Genomic DNA, 24,606 nt, shown 5'->3' on the forward strand with positions numbered 1-24,606 from the left:
ATAGTTATCCTAAATACAAAGCAAGCATTGTGCACACTAGATGAATGTGTATAACTACCTTCAATGCATTTGAATAAAGCAGTACCACATGATAGGCAATGAACTTCTCACTGATGCTGACATGCTTGTGGTCATGCTAAGGAGCACCAGCGCTGTGGCCCTAATTTCTAAACACTGGGAAAGCTCAGCCATCATGTACAAGTGCACTGGCTGTTGTGAGTCCCTGAGGTTAAGAAATGTAACTTGAGACAATGATGAGCAAGAATGGGCACTGTAGACCTTGGGAATAATATCACCAACACTGCCAGTGGAAGAGAACTTCCAGGGGAGAACTAGGAAGCCTCTTCAGAGTACTTTCTATTGTGGCTTAGGAGAAGTCTGAAATGGTAATGAAAGAAAAAGACACAGACCTGATCAGATCAAATCAGACCTCATTATCTGTGCAGCAGCACCAGTAGTGCCCTGATGGATGCCAGGTTAGCTGGTTGATGACAATCAAGCCAGACTTAGAGCCTGAAGAACAGCAATAAGACTCCTGCCTGTGCAATGTAGCCACAGCTGGGGGAGAGGTCGGTCCACGCAGAGTGGGACTGAGGGGTTCCCAATCTGAAGGGCTGGGGGAAGATGAAGACTGGAGGGGCTTGGCTGCTATGCCTTTTGGTGCTACTGCAGTCAGGATGCCTGAAAGTATTTATCAGGAGCTATTGAACACCCCTAGTCCAAAAACTGGTGGAGACCACCACAGGGTGACAATCAGGGAACAACAAAGTGGCTGACAGCTAAGGACACACAGAGAAGCTGGTGGGACTGGATGGACTTATGCTGGTGGAGAGCCACCTTGGAGCCGCTGTTACACCAAGCAGGTGACCCTGACACTAGGGCAACCATCATAGGAGCCATCATGATGATCAGGATCAGTCCCTCTGGGAGGGAGTCAGGCAAGGGCAGGAAGGGATTGGAGAAGAGGGAGGGCCATTGTGGTGTGGTGACATGTGGAGGAGACTAGAAGGAGGAGGACAGAAGAGAAGCAGCTTCTGCAAGGGAAGAGGGGCAGGAGAATGCAGGTAATTGTGGAAAGAAACTTCATAAAATCAAGGGGCATGAGGATGGGAAGTTGGAGGGGGCATCCAGAAAAGAAGGAAAGGGGGCAAAAAGTCTGGTAAAGCTTAAGTCCTGAAAAGAGTTGCTGTTCATAAGGCAGCAAGAAATCCTGATGGACATAATTGCTCCGGTACGAAAGGGCCTGAGCCTTATAAGGGAAATCTCTTTTTCCTGGGAAAATGAATGCTGGAGAATGATACTGCCCAAGTAAAAAGAGTGCATTTGATTTGATTTGAAAAGGGAATATATAATGATGACGGATGACATAGAATGGTTACTCTGGATGGAGACATAAGGAAACCTTGTTTTTTTAGTATATGAAGGACCAAAACTTCATGGCAATCTGGTACTGGTCTTGTCAACGAAGTAGCTTTCAAGAAAATGATTTTCACTGTGCAGGATATAAAGGCAATACCATAGGAAATGGAGATATTAAATAATCATGGTTTCTGAGTGGTTATAGGTGTTGAGCGGGGAGAGAGTGGGTCGTGGGATAATCAAGGAAGTGATTCGGCCATGTGAGCCGCTGCCGGTGCTAGCCAGGCAGAGACTGTGCAGGCAGCGGCCTGTGAGATGGCCACACCGCTAACCCCGCTATCACACACAGGCAAAACCTTGTGAACCCCCAACTTAAAAAACAGCCTTCAAATGGGCACTTGGGGGCAGTGGCTGCTCGGCTGTAAGGAAGGCAGAAACAGTACCCAGCTGTCAGGTAGGAACTGGGTGAACGTTACCGTAATGGCAAAAAGGCAAATCACGGTAATGCGAAGGCAGCATGGGCCAAATCACAAGATCTCCAGATCTCTGAGGGCTTCAGTTTTCGGAAACACATTCGTGTTCTGTCACAGACCTGAATTACGAGGTGATTCTTTGGTTCTAACTTGCTTTCATTTCTCAGGGCAGCATGTAGCCAAAACCCCCCAAAAAAGGTAGGTGCTGTCCTTTAGAGTTTGCCCCTTCCTACTTATTTCTTAGCTACACCCTGGCTGTGCATGGCTTTTTACAGAAGGAGAGGAGAAGCCTGACCCGGGAGCAGCCTGCAGGTGACATTTGTATGAGGACCCACTCCAGTGGATGTTGGGATGAACGTTCTGGTTTCACCTGTCTCCACCTGAACACAGTGTTTAATACCAACTCCTTTAACACCATTAAGTGTTTTTTTGTTGAACTCCTATATCTCCTTCAGACCAGGATACACCAGGGAGAACTCAGCATTACCCTCTCATATGTCCTGATGCTCCTCACAAAAAAAGCCCCAGCAAATAAGTAGGATGAAAAAGGGGAGGAATTCAAACCTTGCTAATAGTCATCAGAAAGTCCTCTGAAAAGTGCATATAGCCAAGGCTGTGTTAGTTCTTCAGAATGACTATTCCTTTCCACAGGAAAAAAAATGCACTTGGCCTGATTTCTGTGGGCAGCAATGAGAGGGATGCACAGATGTGTATAGACAGATGTGACCACCCCCACCTCCACCTCACCCGGAGTCAGCTGGCCACAAGCTATTTTTGATCCTCAAAGCCATCTGTCTGGCCAAACATCGCTCACTGCCCGGGTGAAAATACCATTTCTTTCAACAAGGCTTCCTTAGCGAAAGGGCCAAGGTGGAAGAAGGAACTTGTCAGCCCTACAGAAGGATGATATATAAACAATCAGGGCTTCTTCAAAAATCTGTGAAAAATCACAGTAAAGATGTTAGGATTTTATCACAAAGTGTTTTACAAATTACAATTTGAAAATTCAAAAGGACAACTAAGACAAATGTCAAGGCCCCATTCTTCAGCATTAATCTAAGGAGGCAAAAGCAGTCTGGTGAAAATAAGCATAGATGATTTCCATGCTCAACTATGCATAAAATAAACAACCCCTTTAGAAATTGGGGATTAAAACAAATGCTTCAATGTTTAGTCGTGCAAATAGGGGAGAAAAGTTTTATGACATTTTATGTTTTAATTTTGTTCCTTTTATTCTATGCCAAGTTGCCCAAACTCTGTGATGCATTAGGCCATAAAAAAGCACAACTGTCAAAATCAGATCACAGTATCGATTAAAAACAAGTCTTTTAAATTAAAATAATGAGATTTCTTTGTCCATCTTCTCTGAGATCTCACTTTCATAATTATCTAAAAAAGAGTTAAGTAAGTCTACTAGTGTAAAACAAAACTCTCTTGTGAGATATATTAAATTTGCCATTTTTTTAATGATCAAATCATGGCTGCTGATTTTATCCATTATTAATTTTTTTAATATTCTAGGTTCAGCCCTCTCAGCTTGTCAACCAAGCGAGGGAGTGCACGTTTCACAGGAAAGAAACTCTGTGACTGAGGCGAGAGAAGCATGTCTTTTAGGGGTCTTCCTGATGTGAGTCCTCATGGACATTAAGCTTTCTGCTCCCAACAGACACCTAACAGGAGAGCAGCTGGAGGTGCCCTGTCTCACTTCAGGGAATGTACAAAAGGCAGAAATGAAGTATGCTCCAAGCAGGAGGGCTGTAGGACCTGGCTTTTCCTGCAGTGTTGCTTTGATGTTGTTGTTCTTTAGAGGCAGACCCAAGTGGAGAGATCTACCGAGCTAAAAGATAGCCAAAAATCTGATTCAAAGACTATTATTTTCCACAGTCTTTGCAGGAAATAGAAATAGGAGACCTGTTCGTTTGCTCTGATATTCCACAGGCTATCATTCTTGCAGGTTAATTTTATTTTATAATTTCTGAATGACATTAAAAATGAGGACTTCTCTTGGTCAATCAGTTTAGCACATTCCTCAGCAGAGAACTGGGTATGAAAGGCCACAGTCTAATCTCAGTAAATTCAATAGAGGACAACATCACTGGGGTCAGTGCTGAGTCTACATACATGTTGCCAGAGGTAGATCCAGAAACTGGGTAGAAAAACATGGAAAGTTTGTAGATATTAAAGTGTCATCTATCACAACCTGGTAATAAAACAGAAAGAATGAAAGAAAAAAATATTCTGAAGTAATCTTATTTGTTGGTAGAAGAAAAAAAGATGCATAATTAATAATATGTAATGCAGAATTAACAGTCTATAATACCTTCCTCTGAAAATGGTAGCAAGGATCCGGATTTCATCAGTTTTGCCTTGTCCTGAGAAGACCATTTACCTGTCTGTGTTGTGAAATTAACTTTTCTCAATTAATGCCAATATCAGTTCTTTTTGTTCTAATCAGGCTCTTCAAAAAAAGCAATAAGTAGTGTGGGATTAGCATTAGTAAGAAAAAAAAAAAGAAAAACAAGTATATTATGCCTGCTGGGTTTTCCCTGTTAGAGTTCCACTTCCACCTCCACTATGAATAAGGTTCTTGGTGAAACTGGTTTCTTTGATGACAGAAAAAATAGCGATGTACTTCTAGAGGGTTTTTTTCCTTGCAGAAACTGTTATAAGCAGAACAGTTGTGTGGAGGCAATGGAAGGTAAATGTCAGAAACAGAGTATGAATCTTTCCCTCTCAAATCATTTAACAATGGCACAGCCCATGCAAATACTCATCCAAGAGAAGTAAAAATCGCAAAAACCTGCCTTCCGTACTAGCCTGAAGTCCTTTAGTTTGTAGTACATCAGCTGCGTGGAGATCACAGGTAAAAGAGCCTTAGAGGAGCACAGATTATGAAGTGCAAGGGCCACCTCACATTTAACACCCACCCATCCTTTTGCTTCAGAAGCTAAAGAAGAGGTTCTGAGTGCATTACAGCCAATTTCTAGCTTTATCTGTCACAAAAAGTGTGAATATAATCCCTTATGGGTGGCAGGGGTTTGTTGACTGAAGATGGCTTTGAGGAACAGAGCACTTAATTTTTTTGTATGTTGATGTTTCATGCCCAGGTATAGAAGAGATGATAAAACCGCTACAAGTTTGGGTTTTACACACTGGATAAAAAGCACTAGAAAGGTTTCATTATTACTGTTCTTCAAAAGCAGCCTCACCAAATGTGATGCATTCAAGTCATCAGGAAAGAAGAGTTGTGATATTTCACAAAGTAAGGCTATGGACCAGGGAATGAGTGATGAGATACCACTGAGACATCTCTCTTTATCTGAGAGGGCTAATTCAGCCTCATTGAACAATTGCAAGAAGAAGGTGCGTGAGAGGGTGCGTGCAGATACACAGTAGAGCCCTTAAACCTGCTCAGAGGAAAGGGTGAATGATAAGGACAGAGCCCTCTCCAACCAGAGAGCATTCAGGCACACGGGCAGTGTATCGTCTCCCCTTTGCTGTGGTCTGCAGTGTATCTCAGTGCTTTCCAGGCCAGGTGGTCACTTATTACAGTGATCAAAGGAGAGGCCAAACTACTGCTGTGTCTAACACCCATCATCTCCTGCATTCCCTCCTCTTTCCTATCAAAAAAGGAGAAAAAAAAAGAAAAATAAGTTGTTTCAGAAAGCTAAGAACATTAAGTATTCTCTTCAAAGACCAAACACTGCTTGCAGATCACAGGCAAAGGCCTGGTGAGGGTTTGTGAACGATGCTATCTGCTGACCACTGCCACTGACAGTATCTTCAGTGTGCCACAGGGTCCCTCGGCATGGCATGACACCTCGCCTATGTGCCTTTGGGCTGCAGAGGACACTTTGGGTGGGGGCAGCAAGTGGCCTTGGATGCATGGATGGAGTGAGCGGCAGGGGGCCTTGAGACTAAAGCTGAGATGTGTCATGTCCCTGTGAGCAGCCTCTGCCTCCAAGAGACTTTGAGGAACCTCAGTTTCTTCCCATGGCCGTTGCTGTCCCAGCATAGCCCTTAGACTAGAGTAGCCTACATGTCACTGAATCTGTTCCTGTAAAGGGCTGCAGTCTGCCTGAAAAAATTAACTTTTCAAGACAGTTGTTACAAACAGTATGATCCTGGGACTGGAGCTCTACAAATGAGGTTTTTAAGAGGGGCATGGTATTCAGTAGTGCTACAGACAAGAACAAATGAAGCATATAAACAGTTTATTTTCATCTGTCACAGGAGCTGCCCTACATAAAAGCCACTCACCTTTGGTCAGTGCCAGAAGTATTTCTAGTTAAAGTAATATGGACAGCCCTCAGATCACTGTGCCTCTTTTTAAAAGCACATGTACTTATTTTTGTTCCCAGGTTTAGAATGGAAAAGGGTTTTGGAAACACTGACAGGACAGCCTAGTGCAAACATAGAACCACATGTAGGCAAACCAGAGCAGAGTCAAGGGCAATTTCGGAGGATCGTAGGTTTGATAGCATGCTCCTTGGGAATGAGCTCCATGCTTGCACAATGCTGTGGTTTACTACCCAAGTACAAAAGAGGTGCCCGTAGTCCAGAGCACAACGGTTCACTTCAAGTGAAACAAAATCCAACACACGTCTTGGTGTTCTGGCTTCTGGCTCCTGAGACATTTCCTGACAAGGGTACTCTTTGCCTCAAATGCTTCATGCAACAGGGAAGAAAGGTGTTCCACTGCTCTCAAGTTCTGGACCTGTGTGCTGCAGACGTATGTGTTGCTTGGTGCCAGCAAGAAAACAAATGTGACATTTGTATATCTTCTCTGTTGCATACTGCCAAAGCATATGGCAAACGTATTACAGGGAATAGCCTTTTCTACGCAACTTTTCCAGATGTATCATCCTTACCACTCCAGTAAAAATCAGTCCTTTTACTCTGCCTGCAAGTTAAACTTTCATACTATTGATTACAGACAACACTTTGCAAAGTGGATTTATTGTTGCCTTTGTAGAAAGTGGGCATTTACCCTATTCAAAGTAGATCTTTTCCTGGTGAGAGATTAAGCATAGCAGGAAAGCAGCAGAATCTACAAAGAGCTTACAAAATCACCTCCTTGAGAAAAACTAGGTGGAAATGCTTAGAGAAGCAAGCTGCAAAAAATGAGACAGCCAATTGCTGGTCATCCCAGCATGCCTGTAGGGTTTCATGTGGTTGCTTGTGAGGACTGACCCAGTGAGGTGGCCCTGGACGGGAGCTTTCCATCCGCATCCTCACCTGCAGCCCCTCAGGCACTGCTGGAGCTGGGGCTACCCTGCGTGACACAGAGGTGCGGGCACACCACCAGCCCGGGCTCGGGGGGGATATTGCTGGTAAGTGCTCGCAGACCTACGCTGGATCCCCAGGTTTGGGTGCTGAAACTGCACCGCCAGTGACATGATGTCTTCTTTCTTCAAGCCCTGTGTTTGTGTGGCTTGCCTACCGGCAGCCTTGCTGCCTGCTCAGAAATACCTGCTTGACCGTGCTGGATGCTGCTGATTGACATGAAAAAAAGCAGAAAACAGTGGCCATGCCAGCTGCCAAGAAGCACAGCATGGCCAGGAGCTGTCTCAAGCTATGAAGGTATGGCCTAATCTCAGGAGGATGCTGGGCAGCTTTGGCAGCCCCCTGCTCACCGCTCAGCTGATGATCCTGGTGCCGGGCCCAAGGACCGGGGCCTGCTTTCCCTCAAAGGCCTTGATGCCATTAGGGGCTGTGGACAGGGAGGTGTTGCTCGTGTGGCACTTGCCGAGAGCGGAGCAGGCTTCAGCTCTAGCTGTGGCCACAGAAGTAGCCCTTCTGTAAGGAGGGTCTGCAAGGGGCTCGCCGTGGCTCCCTGTGTCCTAGGTGTGCAGCAGGGAGAAGGGAGCAGGCAGGCCAAATCTCTCCTGGGAGGCCTCCTCGGCCCTGGTGTAGCATGACCGAAAGAGGGTTGCTCACTACAGATGAGGCTGGGCCATGCAGAGATGTGATGTGATGGTGTCTGGGCTACTGCAGTGCCTCAGTCCGCTGTGCAAAGTCCGGCTGCTGCCAGGGAGAAGGGCAGGTGCCCCAAAGGATGCACCTGAAGATCATCCCAAGGGCTGGGGACCATGTCGCAGGGTCCATCTCCAGGATATGGCTGGTGCGGGGAGCGAGGGGAAAGAGGCAGGAATTCAGCATTATTTATTCCTACATGGTTTGTTTCAGGGACTTGTAGAGTGGCATCCCTACTGCATGTCTCATTTACCTCTTGCTGTGAAGCGATGTCAGTCACATGGGATCTAAGATCATCTTATTTCTCGCCAATATCAAGCCGTGACAGTCCAAATGCTATAAAGGAATTAACACCTTAGGAATCAAATAATGAAATCATTGTAGTAGGCAAACACTGTTTTCATTCAGGTCATGTCTCTGAAGGTCTAATACTGATTTTAAATTCTGCAGCCCTCTCCTCCTGCCTGGGCCCTGGCGACCTGAGAGATGCTGAACCTGCTGAAGGCCCCCATCAGAGATACAATACGTCCATGGCAGCGGGAACAGCTGGGAGAAGAAGGTGCCTGGAGGAGGCTGGGAGAGGGCTGGCACGGGAACAGAAAATGCTGTCCCCTGTTCTCAACACATGACATCATGGTGCAGAGCACAAGTGCCTTTCTTTCACCCATACACCATTTGAATGCACTCTGTGACCATAGAAAAAAGCCTTTCATAAAACATACTTTATTAAAACACAGAAACCCTTCTAACACAAATTTTAATCAGCAAGATTTTCTGTAACTTCTTTGCTAATGAAAAGTTGCTTACCTGAATGCTGGCTAGCATTTGTTTTCTCCAGAATTTTTCAAATAATAATAAAGTGGGGTTTGGGGAGAGGTTGTGGGGTTTTAAGTTTTTTGCTTCTTTAGTTTTTCCCTGGGGGAGAAAATGCTTGTGCAGTAACCAAGGTAGCCACTAGTGTTAAGACTGTTACACTTCCAGAGGCTAGCCATTAACCAGACATTTGGCTATGCCACAGATGATTTGAGTGCTCTTATTTGAAGGGCAGATAGTCATGGTTATTTTTGTAGACACAGAAAATATTTTAAAGAAGCATTTGAGGCTGCCTTTTGTGTAGCCCAGAAAAAAAGGATGCAAAATACAGGATCCCTGTAGGTACAACAATGTTTTTTAGGTTTTTGACACCATTATACTTAGAATTCACCTTGTTTTTACTTTCCTTTTCTGATTTTTTTCACTGTTTTTTCTCTGCTAGTATCAAGAGCAGATACATTGTTGCAAGTGAAATAAAAGCTTTTATCTAGGGCTTCTCCATGCTCTAAAATTACAGGTATATATGTCCAAGTGATGGTTAGGTAAGGGATTCAAACAATCAGTTAATGAGCAGTTCTTCATTAAACTCGCTGCAGGAAGAGCTTAAAGTTCATCTGCTTCTCCTGTCCTTCACAGATGAGGCCTTGAAATTCCCCTCTGAATAATTTTTTTTTTATTCTGTCTGTTTTTGGTTTTGTTTTTTCCAAATGTTTGTTATCACAGTTGGTATAGAAAAATGAACATGTTTTAATGGTTGTATTTTATAATTCACACAACATATATGCTCCTTAGGGAGGTAATGGAAAGAAATGGTGGAAGATAGTGGAGCAAAAGTCTAGCTGGAGGCCAGTAACTAACTTTGTACCCCAGGGGTCAAATACAATGTTCAGTCCTGTTTAACATCATCATTAATGATCTGGATGATGGGGCTGAGTGCACCCTCAGCATGTTTGCAGATGATACCAAACTGGGAGGAGTGGCTGATATGCCAGAGGGTGGTGCTGCCAGGGCTGAACATGAGCCAGCAATGTGCTCTTGTGGCAAATAGGGCTAACGTTACCCTGGGCTGCATTAGGAGGAGTGATGCCAGCAGGTCAAAGGAGGTGATCCTTCCCCACTACTCAGCACTGGTGGGGCCATACCTGGACTGTTGGGTCCAATTCTGGACTCCCGAGTACAAAAGAGACACAGACATACTGGAGAGAATGCAGCAAAGGGCCACAAAGATGATGAAGGGTCTGGAGCACCTGTCCTGTAAGGAAAGGCTGGGAGAGCTGGGACTGTTCAGCCTGGAGAAGGGAAGGCTCAGGAGGTTTCTCATCAACAAGTACAAATGCCTGAAAGGAGGGTGCAAAGAAAATGGAGCCAGGCTCTTCTCAGTGGTGCTCAGTGACAGGACCAGAGGCAATAGGCACAAACTGAAACACAGGAGGCTCCGTCCTGAACTCAAGGAAACAATATTTTACTGTGAGGTTTATCGAGCCCTGGCACAGGTTGCCCACAGAGGTTTTGTATCTCCATCCTTGGAGGTATTCAAAAGCTGCCTGAACACAGTCCTGGGCAACTGGGTCTAGGTGGTCCTGCTTGAGCTGAGGGATTGAACCAGATGAGCTCTAGAGGTTTCTTCCAACCTCAAGCATTCTGTGATTCTGTGAATAAAATGCACGTTATGAACAGGAATTGGGATTCTCAAGATATACACTGCCTCTATTCCAATATACTTCCAAAGCATATAAAAATCAAACCATCTTGCCTGTAATCATCTACTGTTCCATCACTATTGCACAACAGCAAGTAAGAATTCATAGCAGAGAGGTCTCTGAAAGTCTTCTTCATAGTCCTTTTACTGCTGGAGACACCTGCCACAGCAAAAGCTGTTGTTCAAAATCACCTTGCAATCAGTTCCACAAAGAATGGATTTTGCACTCATGATTACTCCTTTTCCCTTCTTCCATCTCTCCTTGTCCCTCTCATATCACAGCCCTATATACTATAAGCACAGCAGTGCACAGTTAGCAAAATTCTTGGTGTCAGCAGTTGCCTGGGGGCCATGCCAGCTCCCCTCCAGCTCATGCCACCAAAGCCCTTAAACTCCAGCGCAGCTGCAGCCCCTGTAGCCGTCGCAGTGGAGCGGGAAGCCGTGGGCTAGCCTTGCATGCCTTTTGTTTCTGGCAGCAGTGGTACTACCTTGCTGTTTGGTGTCCGAAGGCAAAGCTGAGCACAGCTCAGCCATTCGAGGCCGTACTCGCGTTTTTCTACTGCGTGTGTTATTGCTGCGGCGCTTCTTTCCGGGAAAGCGGGAAGTGCAGAGGGAGCAGAACTGCTCCGTGGGTCACCAGGCAGGTTCCTGCAGGCCAAGCCAAATGCGGGGTTTCAGCTAAAAGCTGCTTTTGTGGGAAATATGGAATGTGGCGGTTGATTGGGTTGGAAGCTGCTTCAATGACTTGGGGCCAAGTTCACCCAGGAGCATGTGTGCTCCTAAGCACTCCCTGGAAAGTAAGGCTAGAACGTTTTATGCCTCTTTGGTCAGGCGTTTGCTTACCACAGAGCTTGCTAACACAGTCTTCAGTGCCACGGGCACCCGCTTGTTTCTGTCTCTTCCTTCTGCCCCTTCTTATTAACATTTTTGAAGGGTTTTGTTTTTTTCCCCTAAGAAAGCTTGCAAGAAATGAGTAAATGCTTATGTTGCTGCTTTTCATCTATTTATTTTGGCTGTTTGTTTTCACTCTTCTTTGGAGAGACTGTGATGCATAAATAAGCTATGACCTGTCATCCCAGAGGGAGGAAATGGAAGACTGTGCATGGAAAATGTTCTGTAGTTTTCCTCCTGCAATTTCAGTAATGGCATCATACTAAATGATCAGGCTCTTTCCTGGAAGAGAGTTTGATGTATTTTCTTTTAATCATCCAAGGTGTATATGCTCAGACCTTTGCAGTAAACCTGAAACCAATTTGGAATACATATCTTTACGTCCTTCAAGGTCTATATCATACCCCATTTAAACAACCAATTAAGGTTTAATTTCACTGTAGTTTTCAGATACAAGGCAATCACTGTCTCCTGCAGTGCCGATAAGGACTGCAGCAACAAAGACTAACACTCCAAGTAGTAATTTAAAGACAGAGAAAGGAGGTGAAAGTAAAAGATTTCCCCCTTTGAAAACAAGCAATTATAAGCCTACAGTGGCCATTTCCTACTGTGACAACTGCTGGTAAAAAAAGAAATGAGAGATACCCTTAACCTATAGGCTTCACTGTCATTTGTGGGTGAAATATTTTTCATTGATTTTATGTGATTTTTTTGGGGGGTTTTGTTTTCTTCATTTGTCTTTCTTCTATTTTGGGGTGGGTTTTTTTCTTGCTTAGGTTAAGGGAGGGAAAGTAACAACAGGGCAATAGATAAAAAAGCAGAAGTTTCCCCTAAGCTGCCCAGTCGATTATTTTACCACTCACCTGTGAGCACCCTTCACTGTAGAAGGGATGCCTTTGAGGAACTGTATATAAACCCTTCCTTGAGCATGTCTGCAGCAGAGGCTCGGCTATCAGGCTTCCAGCACTTGCAGTTAAGCAGGGTGTCTGGTGCGTGATGATTTTGTGACACTGATCACTATTGGTGAGAAGCTAAACTGAAAATTACTTATTTCGTTTCACACAATACAGGGAATGGAGGCAGGGCTAGAAACAAAGTAAAGCACTGTAGCTAAATTCAGCAAATTCAAATGGGAGCAACTTGCTGACTTCACCAGAGACTGGCTGCTGATTACAATATTTGAACCAGACTTCCCCAACAGCATAACATAATGACTCCTTAGAGTCCTAAAGTTAGGATTTTACTAATGAAGACTACATGTCTGAATATGCAGATGTACACACCAATATAGTCAAAAGTTGAATTAGTTCCATTGTATTGGCTTTCCTTATTTACATTTACTAAAAATAAAAAAAAAAAAAAAAGAAGAGGAAAGAGAGGAGAGACCATAGATTACATGCATAACATGCTGGACATCTGCAGACATTCTCATGACACATAATAAGCTAAGAAAAGCAAAGTTTAGGAAGTTTGACAACATAACTACAAAGCAATGATGACAATTTCAACATTAGCTGCTTTCAGTGCATTAAAAGGTACCACCACTGTGCTTCTCCAATGATCTTTATAGTATTAGCATCTTCTTGTTTCAATATTAAATTCTTCCTACATAAGGATTTGTTGCAAGGTCACACTGAAAAGAACAGAAAATGAGTGGAAAACTGCCTGGAAAGGGGAAGCAATGAGAATCCAGCCCATACATCCGGACATCCAGCCCAGGCCTCCACCTACTCCCTCTGAACACCATCTGCAGTCAGTGGAATCCGGTAATACACCTGGTGTATTCATCTCATCCTAACGTAGATGCTCAAGCAGAGCAAACACGTGAGCTGCTCCCTAAATGCACCTATTTCTCTCTCTCTTTTGACTATGGAGAGCCCATAGTGACTAGCTCAGCTGCGGACATCTTAAGTGGTACGAGATTAATCCCACCCAAGGTGTCCATCAAATGCTCCCTGAACTAGAGAGGTGTGTTTCGCATCCTTTTATCCTATTAATTTCTAGCAGATCGTAGGCATTGTTTGTGACAATAGAAAACATTTTTAGGCACACATGTGACTTAAATTTACAATGCATTTTTAATATATGGTTTGGAATAGGCTTATTCACAGTTTGTTGTGCTCTGTGCAGTGGATGAAAGGCAGAAGATGAAAACCCCACCATTATTTATGGTATGGCAAAATATTTTCTCTGTGTTCTAAGTTAAAAAGATTGTGGAAAAAAAAAGAAATGGGGTGTCGGGGGGGGAGGGGAGAGGGAAATAACAAGAACGAAAGAATCTCGAGGCAAATTTTATTTATGGAAGCCAAACCCTGCCACTTGACTTTCTTTGTCCCCAACACCCCCAGTAAGGCAGTTCGGGGTCCCATGCCTCCTTGGCACTTTCCTGATGGTTTCGAAGATACAGTTTCAGGGGAGGGTGGCTGCGGCCAGGCACTGGCGGGGACTTTCCAGTATCACCTTTGTCTTTGCACAGCACACAGGGCTTTAAACCAAAGCCTGGCCTTGGATGACGTTGAGTGTGAGCCCTTGAAGGAAGAGTCCTGGCTGGGACTTGTGCCAGGAGGGATCCCTGCTTGTCTCAGTGAACTTACCCTTTCGGAAGACATCATGTTGTGCATCCTCCAGTGAGACTTGGTTGCTTCTTCTCTTTGAAGTGAATGTATTATTTCCATCCCCCAGATTCATGCATGTTTATTGATTTTACTAGGTAGGAGGGAGGACTATAGTTCAGACTGTGGCCAAATTGAGAGAAGCAGAGTTCAAAAGAAATAGGCTGTTTCAAACTGAAGCAGATATGGGATATGGAGGGGGAGCTCAGCAGCCTCAGTCATGCCTCAGCCAGGCATCGGCCCCTATAAGTTTTACATAAAAAGTTCATAGGCACTTGCACCTGGGAGCTGAGAAGCAGAAGAGATCTCTGAGACCAGACCGATGGCTTTCCAGGGTGTCTGGAGGACTCCCAGGCTCAGGCTGCCAGGGCAGGGTAGGTTTTGGCAGTCCAGCTGCCTCCTCTCATGGATGGGGCACTGGCACCCTGCTGGCATCACACACATGGTCACACCAAAGAAGAGGCTGCAAATGACATGGTGGGAAATTGAAAAGGTCTCCACAGAGGTTGCTGAAAAGGCTGTCCACGTCTGGAGTTTGGTGGTGTCGCCACAATGAAGCAGTTTCAAGATGGCATATCAGAAAAAAAAAATCTCGTCAACAGCTTGCTTGTTACCGTTGTGGTTATATAAAGTGCAGCAGGCTCAGTCAAAAATAATGTGAAAAAAAATGTCTGTTCTCAACCGGGGGAAAAACTAACATTTCCTAAAAAATGGAAAAGTAAAAAAGTGAGGAGGGAGGGTAATCAAGTTACGCAAATCAAAGCTTTTAATTTTGATTGCAATCATATCTTTGTGCATGTGTGCGCATTCTAGTTAGCCTAAACTGCAATGCAAAGACACTTTGAACCTCAGAAAATAGAATTCTGGTTACATAATTGCAAGAAAAATGCATTTGCACCATTTCAAAAGATCCGCATTACGGTTCTGAGCAAATATTTATACTGAAACCCATAATTTAGATTTAAGTGAATAGGAGTTTTCTGACACAAAATATTAAATCACTGAATTTGCCATCAGCCGAAGTGCAGATCTTAGCTGTAACCCATTGTTCTGGTATTTGTATATTAGAAACCAGTGTTTGACCTTCCTTTGAATCTTGGCAAATCACACCTTTAGTCAGGCATTAAAGGAGGAGAGTAAGACAGAGAAAGCACACTCCATGCCTTCTTCTCCAATTTAAAACTAAACTTGTATTTTAGAATAATAAATTTAGACTGAAAGCTAAAGAGTGCATTAAGCCATAACTGCCTATTAGGATTAATTCAAACTCAACATATAATTTTTAAAAGTATAATTTCTCCATTACCAAAAAATTCTTGCAGCCGCTCCATAAATAAATACAAATTTGCCCAAGCATCATCTGAAAGAGCCCCTCCCCCAGGCTGGCTTCTTGTCACAGGCAAATGCTTAATAGGTTGTGGCTGGAAAATCCCAGGGAAAGCTGGAGATTTTTATGAGATGAGCACTGATTGTGCAGGAGCCTGCAGCTATTGCTGACCTGCCTCTTTCACAGAAAGAGGATTATTACATAAAAGAGTGCCAGAGATATTGTATGAAAAATACATTTTAATTTCTCTCTCAGCAAGAGAAGAAGATGGAGAGAAAGGAAATAGAAAAAGGCAGAAGAACTACTTCTGCAGCTCATTTAGGTGGGATTCTTTTATTATTTTTATTATTGTTGTTGTTACTCAAAAAGTTCTTTAGAGCATCTTGTATGGATGCACATGAACAGATCCCTAGTCCCACAGTCTCTCTTTATCTCTTCCAGACAGAGAGAGTTGGTCTTTTGCGTACAGAAAAACACATATGAGCATATATATTTTTCTGGCTTTTCCCCACGATTTCCCGTCTGCTACTCTCTCCTTACCTATTAGACAGATTGAACCGAAAGACAGACACTTCTTGTCTTTCTCACTGCTGTGCCCGTGGGTCAGCCTGGGCTTTGCTCTTAGCTGTTGGACGTCTCGGGGAGACCTTTCCGGATGCGTTGAGGGTCAGGGCGCTGCCTGCCCTCCCGCCTTACACCGAGGAGCGTGAACGCAATGCCATAACCTCAGTATTTCCGCTCTCTGCTCCTTCTCCCCGCCTCCGACAGCCGCACTCACCCGGCGGAGGCAGCTGTTTTCTGCTCGCCCATTTTCAGCCTCGGGTTTCTCCCCAGGCCCCCCCCGCCCCCAATCCTCCCAGCCCCCTCCAGCCCGGCGCTGATGTTGCACTTCAAGCAGCTTGTTCACCTGTATCCATGACAACCAGGGTGACATCAGCATGAGGACTCGACATCACAGTGAGGACTCCAAACCAATTAAATGCTAATAACGCCTTTTTAATTGAGGTTGAAATATTTCTGGTAATGAAAAAAAAAAAGAAAAGGGGTGGATGGGTGAGGAGATGTAGAAAGTGGAGGAAAATTTCTCTTTCCTTGCTGGCTGCCTACGCGGTGACAGCACAGCTTTTTCTCCTGGCACCACAGCAGTCTCAGCTGCTGTCAGAAATCATCCTTTCACACCCCTGAAGCAGTGGCCTGCATCCTCAGCACCGCTACGACCAGCTGCAAACGCTTGAGTGGTCACTAATGTCTGATGTGTCGTTGAGATGGGCAGAGGGGTGACACCGCTAGCGCCTCAATTCCCACTCAATTAGGCAGGGAAGCACACAGCTTTCTTCTAGCCAAACCTCTGCCCTTGCCTCTCCAGCACGGGCTGAGCAAGGTGCACCCTGCCCCTGCCAGCGTGATGAAGAGGAGGCAGGTGTGCTGCAGGGATGTCACCTCTGTCCCCTTGCAGAAGGTCCCATACATGCACACAGGCGCAACCTGACTAACACCTGGCTGTCTCTCTGCCTCTTCCCGCGCTCGCTCGGGCTGGGAGTAGTTCGGAGAGAGCCTCCAGAACAGCCCCTCTCCCACGAAGAGCCCCTGTGGGCTCTGCAGCGTGGGGCTGGGGATCCATGGCAGACCTTTTTGGGGCTGCAGTGCCAAAGCAGCTGAGCAGGGCAGAGCTACTGCCATTTTGAGCACGAGCAAGCAGTTCTAATGCCTCATCGTGCCCCACACGGGCAACATTCCCTAACACGGAAATTTCCTAGGTGTGGAGCAGGGAGAAAAAAAATAACTTCCACCTAATCAGATTTGTGTACCAGCAGCCCTCCTTACTCGCTTGCTGGCATTGGCATTAACAATGTAGGTCAGGTCAGCGCCTGACAGCCAGCAGCAACCTCCCAGAAGTGGGGGAGCAATCGCGTCCCCCCAGACCTCATCCTCCGCTTCTAAACCTGCTCCTCAAGCTCCCCCGTTGCACAGAGACACAGATAGTCCCCCGGGCTGGCTGCCTCCCAGAGCCACCATCACTGTCACCGGGCTGCATCGGTCCTCGGGCACCCACTGGGCGAGCGGAGTGTGCCGAGGACAACTTAATTGGTGGTGCTGGGCTGCAGGTATCGGGGAGACCTGCTGGGTGTCTGCACCTGGGGCTGCCCTTGGTCAGCTGCCTGGCGGGGCTGGGAGGCAGTTACCTCCCTTATCTACCCCTAGCTTCTCCAAAGCCCTTGGGGTATGACTCTTTCACACCAAGCAGGCTTTTTGCAAAGGGAATGGTACTCACCTCTGCAGCTCTGAGATGGTTTGGACCACAGAGAGCTTTCAGTCAGTCTGTCAGTCTTTCATCACACCAAATGTGTTTTAGCTTTAGTTCATTGCCACCTATTCAGGCAACCAACCCACCCTCATGAAAAACAGTCCTTGGTGCCCTGTGACATGCCAATGTATCATACCAGGTCAGCTTCAGACTGTCCCGGTTCCTAATTTTCTCAGGGAGCAGGTCTTTGAAGTCCTACAGGACACATTTCTCCCTGAATGAAGTGAAGAGGGCCTGTGAAGCTCTCTGTCCCAGGGATGAGGTGAGACCAAACGCAGGGCGAAAACATGTCTTGGCAGCTGGGGCAAGAGTTCCGGACTCATTACCAAGAAGCTCAGATGACATAAATCTTATGGTCCTCAGCTGGAAGGTGAAACCTGCTTGTTTGACAGAGCTGCCCTTGTGCTGTAACAACGAATGTCAAATGGGAAAGAAAGGGTAGAGAACCAAAAATGAAGATAGGAAAGGAGAAAAAGCAGGGGCTAGGGTGAGAAATAGGGATGAGAGACCAAAGAAGAGAGGAAAAAATCATCATGGAAAAAATGTACCCAGTTACAATTGGGAAGAAAGCAAGCAGGGAAGAAAATTAAACTTTGAAGCTGGTCTTCAGGGCTTCCCTATGACTGTACTGTGTGAGAAGATCCACTATCAAACCTCAGATTATATGGGAGGATTAGACAATTAAATCAGTCAGTTAAGATAAACTGTCCTACTCGTTTTTTAAAAATGTAATGGTTACAGACACTGCTAGGGATGCTGCTGGAATGTTATTTCATGGTTTGATGTAGTTATTACCATTTATCTCTATAAAGGGCCTGGTCATCTATCACTAGTATCTGTCTTCATGGCTAGAAGTTAGATTGCTGATGAAGACTAGGATGTGGAATCATTTACTTTTATAATAATGGACAAATTTTAGATTACTAAGCACCTAATTCATGTGAGATCTTTAATGTTAATCCATGAGGATTTATGTTGCTTTTGTCCTATCTTATTTGTGTTAAGTCTTTTTTCCTTGTTACAAGAGTAACTGCACTGCTTGGCTGACAGTGGCCTTTTAGCTGATCCATGAACTGATTTAAATTGAGTATTGGACTAGTTCCCTTTGTGCTCTGTAGTCCTATAAATTGGGGGAGGCTAATATGGGTAAAATAAATGTTTGAATCTGTAGCTGGTTCAACTCTTTCTCTGTAAATGTTATTCCAACACCTTATTGCCAAATTTCCCAACGTCAGTAAAATACAGTAGAACAGTATCTACCCACAGCTACAGATGTTCTTGGTAGTCTTTTAAAGTGTGCTGAGGGAGATCTGTCAGCTCGATTGTGCAAAAATATATGTGCTCAGTGAAAAATTAGACACAAATAAAAAAAAGGTTTTATTATTTTAATCTTCTTGTATTTCGGGGTGGGGAACAACAGAGACCTTTAAATCCCAAACATATCTTTCTAGCAGAAAGAGTCGTAGGAACGGTTGCCAACCCACTTCATGCACCAGCTGCTCAGGACCTGACACAAATGAACTACCCAGTGGTGACGTTGGCAGAGCATGGACTGAGAGGTCCGCTCACGTAGTCCTCCAGGAGCCCCTTGCACCAGTGCCGTCGCCTTTCCTTCCCAGGGCCCAGGGAAGCAGGCAGAGTGAGCAAGACCTTCTCCTTTCTCACTGGCATGGCCTGTGGCCTGTGCTGGGCTCTGCGCTCAGGGTGCTGAGCAGTATAGATGAGAGAAGCCCACACCTGGGGCGTAATGTCCCCAACCCTTGATGCACCACGGGTGCTAGCTGAATGAGGGAGCTGAAGGAGGATGGATGAAATTTTGTCTGGAAAATACCTGTGCTTGCTTAGCTGCAGCTAGGGAGGGGGAAAAATGCCACTGTCCTTGTCCTGGAGGACCAATGTGGACGCAGGTTCCTGTGAGAAGAGCAGAGACCTGTTTCCAAAGGCAGCTGCTTTACCTGAGAGGAAGGACCTGGCTTGGGGAGAGCTGAGACCTCCACGCTCTTCCTTGGATTGAGGTGGAGGACAGGACAGCCAGCTCTCAGGAAGAAAAGCTCCTCTCTGTAGGCATGGGCAAAGCTGCTTGCTCAGTATTTTCTCTTCTGTGACCTGGGGAAATGTTCCCCTCGGATACACCCAGAGGAGGCCTTTAGCAGGGCTTCAGCCGCTGCTGGAGATAGCAGGCTGAAGGCTGAACCTGCTGTGCAGCTTCCAGCTCAGGTGCTGCTCACGAACATGTTGTTTTTACAGCCGACTGGGGCTCCGGTGCAACCTGAAGGAGCAGCACTCTCCCTGGGTAACTGCACCACCTGAATAACACCACCCTTCCTGTGGGGTCAGCTTCCATAATCTCACTGTTTTCCACCTGCTGCTGAAGTTCACAGCAAAACTATGAATGACTTCAACATTCAACGGGGAATAGGAGCAGGCCCTATTAGCATTCACTGTACCTGCTCACCGACAGCGCTGTATGTCACATTATCTCCTCACTGTAGGCATCCAGTGTGCCATCCTGCAGGATACATCCTATGCATTTTGAGCAGCTGGATTCTCTGTGCTAAGGCAGGAGTCTGCCAACTGCCTTCCTCTGGCAGGCTGTCCCACTGCATCCCTTCTGGATTTGCGTGGGGCGTTCAGCAAATGTGAAATGGCGCAAATTTCCATCAGTTCGACGGCAGAAGGACTAGCTGAAGCTTACGATTTGTTCCAGGCAGGCAACAGCTGGAGGTGTGAGCTTGAAAATCCACCAGAGCCTTCCTGTGGATCCTACAGAGGTATGCCAAGAGCTGAAAAAAAGGTGTCTAGCATTAGCCCCCAAATGCAAAAGTAAGTACCGAAATCAACAGCCCGACTTTGGGAACTGTTGCCTGCTCAGACTGTCCGTAAACAAGATAGTACGTTTACGTGATTCAAGTTGGGTTCAAAGCCTAGTTTTAGGTACCCAAATCTGAAAGTCTTATTTTAAAGCCCATCTAGGTGTCTTTGTACACTTAACAATCTATTCAAGATGCTCATTCGAGCCATTGCACAGTAATATCAAACAGTGAAATCGAAAGAGCAGCTGAGTTTTCTGCATTACCACCACAGCAGAGTCCTCCCTGGACCATCAGCAGAAGACAGCTGGTAGTATAAAGAGAATGGCAGCTGGACACCTGGGGTTTCCACATGCATCACCTGCCCCACATGCAGTACTCCAGGTCCATCCTCACTCATGGAAATCCCAGACAGCTGCAAACAGATGATTTAAACCCCACCTTGTCTGAGGTGTTGTGAACAGCCCGCCTGCCTGCTTGATTGACCGGCTTGGTGTAGGAATGGGAGAGGACTTTGTGCTTTCAAAGCTACATTTGATCTAGAAAGAGTTTCTGCAGAAGTGTCACATGATGGGTGCCCATGGGATCTCCTCACGCTGCATTTCAGCCCCCCGTCCCCTGTTAGCCCCAGGCCGGGGGGCCCAGTGGGGCTGGGCAACCTCCGGGCTCCCTGGACCCTCGGACAACCCAGCCAGAGAGCTGGGTCATGCAGGTTAAAAAAAGGCTTTGGGTTTTGTTTTTGCACCATTTTCTTCAGAGACACGGATTGAAAGATTAACTAGCCTTCGTAATGGCCATGCCTGTAGCGCCTGACTGCCGGGAATTAGCTTGTCATTCTCTGCCTAGTTTACAAATGGAGGAAAAATGGTCTAGTCTCCATTCAGCTGTACCTCTTTTCACCCCAGAATTGCCTCTACAGCTCATGTTTGAGCTGCAGGCATGTATTTTCCTCTTTCCTCATTCCTCTTCCAGCTCTCTCAAATATTAAATAGCAGGTGCTTAGAATAAAGCATATTATTCTGACAAACATTTTCATCATGAGGTAAATTTAACTAACTGCTTTAAAATACTTACTGAGTAATTGAATACAGCAATACAGGTTACTATGCAGATTTCTGTCTCTAATAGTTTACAATTACACACATTTCCCTGAGAAAGGGAGAGACTGTTCCATAAGTAGAGCTTGTTGTTTCAAACACGAAAAAAAAAAAGAGGAAAAAGAAGAGAGAGCAGTCCATGCTAGCCCCATAGGATATTCTTCAAAAAACAGATGGTTGTATTTTGCAGAAGCTTTTGAAGAAAACTTTAAAGAACTATGCAAATTTTGCCATTGCTTTTTTTGGTTTGCATATTTCTTCTCAGTCTCCTTCTCTATCACACATGATTGCAAATCTGTTTCAACCTATAAATAGCTTTTTTCTTGCTCGCAGAGAGCTTTGTAATAGCAAGATACATATTCCAGAGGTTGGGGTGGACGGGGGGAGGTTATTATCATTATTCTTTATCTTTCAGGAAGTTCTGGGTTGTGAAGCTCAATGCTTTGTGTCTGGTTAATGTGTCAGACCACAAACATAATCCCTGCCCCGAGGAGTTTACAGTCTCAAAGGGACACCCTCGAGCTGTAACTTACATTTCTGTCCGAAACGGCTTTACCTACCATTTTGACAAGTAGCCCGTGTTGCCAAGAAGAAAAAGCGAAGGGAAAGCGCCTTTCCCCATTTTTGCACCTTGGTTTGCAGCTTTGCTGGCACCCCGCGTGCAGTCGGCGTTACGGCCGCTCGCCCCGTTGCGCTGGCCTTGCTGGAGGGCTCGTCCCGCCGCGTTCGGGGGCGCGAGGCCGCCTGCAAGTCTTGGCACAAAGTGGTGTGTCCTAAAGGCAACGCCTTCCGTCGCCCGCTCTCCCCGTCAAGCTTAGCGCTGGTTTAAATGAATAAATGCACCACGTGATTTCAGATCCTTTCCGTGAGCGAACGGAATAAAACTTGCTCGGAGTTTCAACAGCCTCTGGGTGCCCTGTGCCGCAGCGTGGAAGGGTTGGCCTTTACTGGCTGTGTCGACACAAGCGGTAGGTGGGTGTCACAGGGTGCCCTGGGTCCCCCATCGTCCAGACCGGGTAGCCGGCAGAGCGTGCTGCTTTTTTTTCTGGTTCGTGTCCTGTCCCGTGGGGACAAATCCTTGGGAAGGGGTGACCAGTGCCGGCGCCCAGCCCTTTCCTGCTGTGGGGGTGAGAAACATCCAAGGCCCATAGACAGACGCAAGAGCTTGGGAGCGCTCCTGGGGCCTCTACGCTAGACGTACCAGCACCGTCACCCACCCGCAGCGGTAAGACCAATACTTCTGGGTGAGCTGTGCCCTGGGAACCAGCCAGCTCTGCTTGGAGCAACCCTCACCACATGCCGTCGGGGCTGGAAGAGCTGCCTCAAACCCTTTACTTCTCTCCCTCCTGGGTTCCAGAAATGCTCTGCTTTTCCCTTTGGGATGGCTGCCCACAACTGCGAGTCGACCTCGTCCGGTACCGCCGCCGTTTGTGACCACGCTTCCCTGCAATAAAAGCAGCCAGCACCATTTTCATGGAGTAGTGGCTCCACGATAAATATCTCAGCTCTTACCGGGCTTTTGTTTTTCTTTATATGTTGGATACCTGTTAGATAAAGCAAATCAGATCTATTAAAGCTCTGCTTTACCTTCATATATTGGCAAATGCTGTTGAATCTGCCATTAGTTTCTAACTGGGCAAACATTTTTGCTTTTGGTCTTCTGTTTACCAAAATATCAGCCAGTAACAACACATGCTGTAGTGGTGCTGTTCTGTAATTTAGCAGTGCTAAATAGGATTCAGAAGCTGATGATGCATCCTTTTGCAGTAGGTGATTTAGTATTTTAATGCTTTTTCCACTTTTTATAAGGAATAACAGGAAACGGCAGTGACATATCCGAACCTGTATTTCACTGCAAACTGCTTAAGTTAACGCCCAGTGAAGTGTGACTAATTGCCAGATATTACTATGCCAGGTCTGTCGTGTCGAGATAAAATAAATTAGATATCCATCATTACAGGTTGAGCTATAGGCTCATTAGGAAGTACTGTCTCAGTGCAATGGGCATAACAGTGTAGGACAAGTTTAGCTTGGCTTGTTTTTTCCTCCCAGTGTGTAAACAACCCATGTCTGCTTTCCTCCTGAAAGGACAATTATTCTTGTATGAGAAACATGAGATTTTTGCTAGCCTTGGCCAGTATTTGTGGCAGAAGTAATCAACATTAATAAATCCCTTCTTTGTCGCTACTTAAGCCTTGTTAAGGTGCTTTCGATATTTAGGAGAGTGGGATGATGGGTCAGGCAGCTCCACCCCATGCCTTCAGGTATTTTTTAGTCTGCATTAATCTTGGTACTAAATGTTGAGGAGGTACCAGTCAGACCGCCAATACCGGCGGTGTTTGAGATCTGACCGATCAGCAGCCTCTAACCTGAGCCTCTGCATAATGCAGTTAACTTGTTCAAACTGCTTCCTACAAGGCTCCTCAGAAGGAGCCATTCCTTCCTCTCCTCCTTCACACCTCCTCCGTGGTGTCAGTAAGTGACAAGTGAGACCACATGCATTACAACAGCGCCGTGGTCACAGTGCATAGAAAAGGTCTGTTTGGAAGATCTTTGTCACAGAAGATTTGACTGGTGACTTATTGGTTGTTCTGCAGTTCTTTAGATCAAGTGGCCACTTGTGACGACATCTCGTAGCCAGATGATCCACACTTGCCTGTAGCTATTAAACAGACACCTACATCTAACTCTAGGTATGAAATTGGCCTGATTTTTGCAGAGCACCCGTAAAGATAACACAAATGGAGAGACATTGGCACTTGTGAAAACTGGCTACCATGCTCTAATCCATGCTTATCTACATCTGGAGAGCAAAGCTTGGTAAAACAGTGAGACCACTGGGACAAAAAAACCTTCAGGTGAGCTTGCATGCAACATTCAGATCTGCGAGAGGAATGCTCAGACTATAACTTGATTTAAATATTTAGAAAGCGTGTGGTTTTCTTGAGGCAGCCTTCTCCTCACATAAGAACTTAAGGAAATTGTCACCATCAGAGCAGAATACCCTGTTCATCAGTCCTGCCCTGGCACGTGCTGAGGAAGAACCTACAGGGGCAACTAATTTTCATTCACTGGGGTATAAATTAGTACAGCTCCATTGAAGCCTGTGATTTTTCACCTGTTGAACAACAAAACCCCAGTGGCAGCTAGTCAGTGATGCCGAATACCCATTCAACTCAACATAATCAGTAGTGCTCACAGGAATGACTGTTATCCTTGAGAATCTGTGGTTTGCTTGTAGATA

Source organism: Phaethon aethereus (assembly GCF_964289735.1).
Source record: "Phaethon aethereus genome assembly, chromosome: 1".
Taxonomy (NCBI): domain Eukaryota; kingdom Metazoa; phylum Chordata; class Aves; order Phaethontiformes; family Phaethontidae; genus Phaethon; species Phaethon aethereus.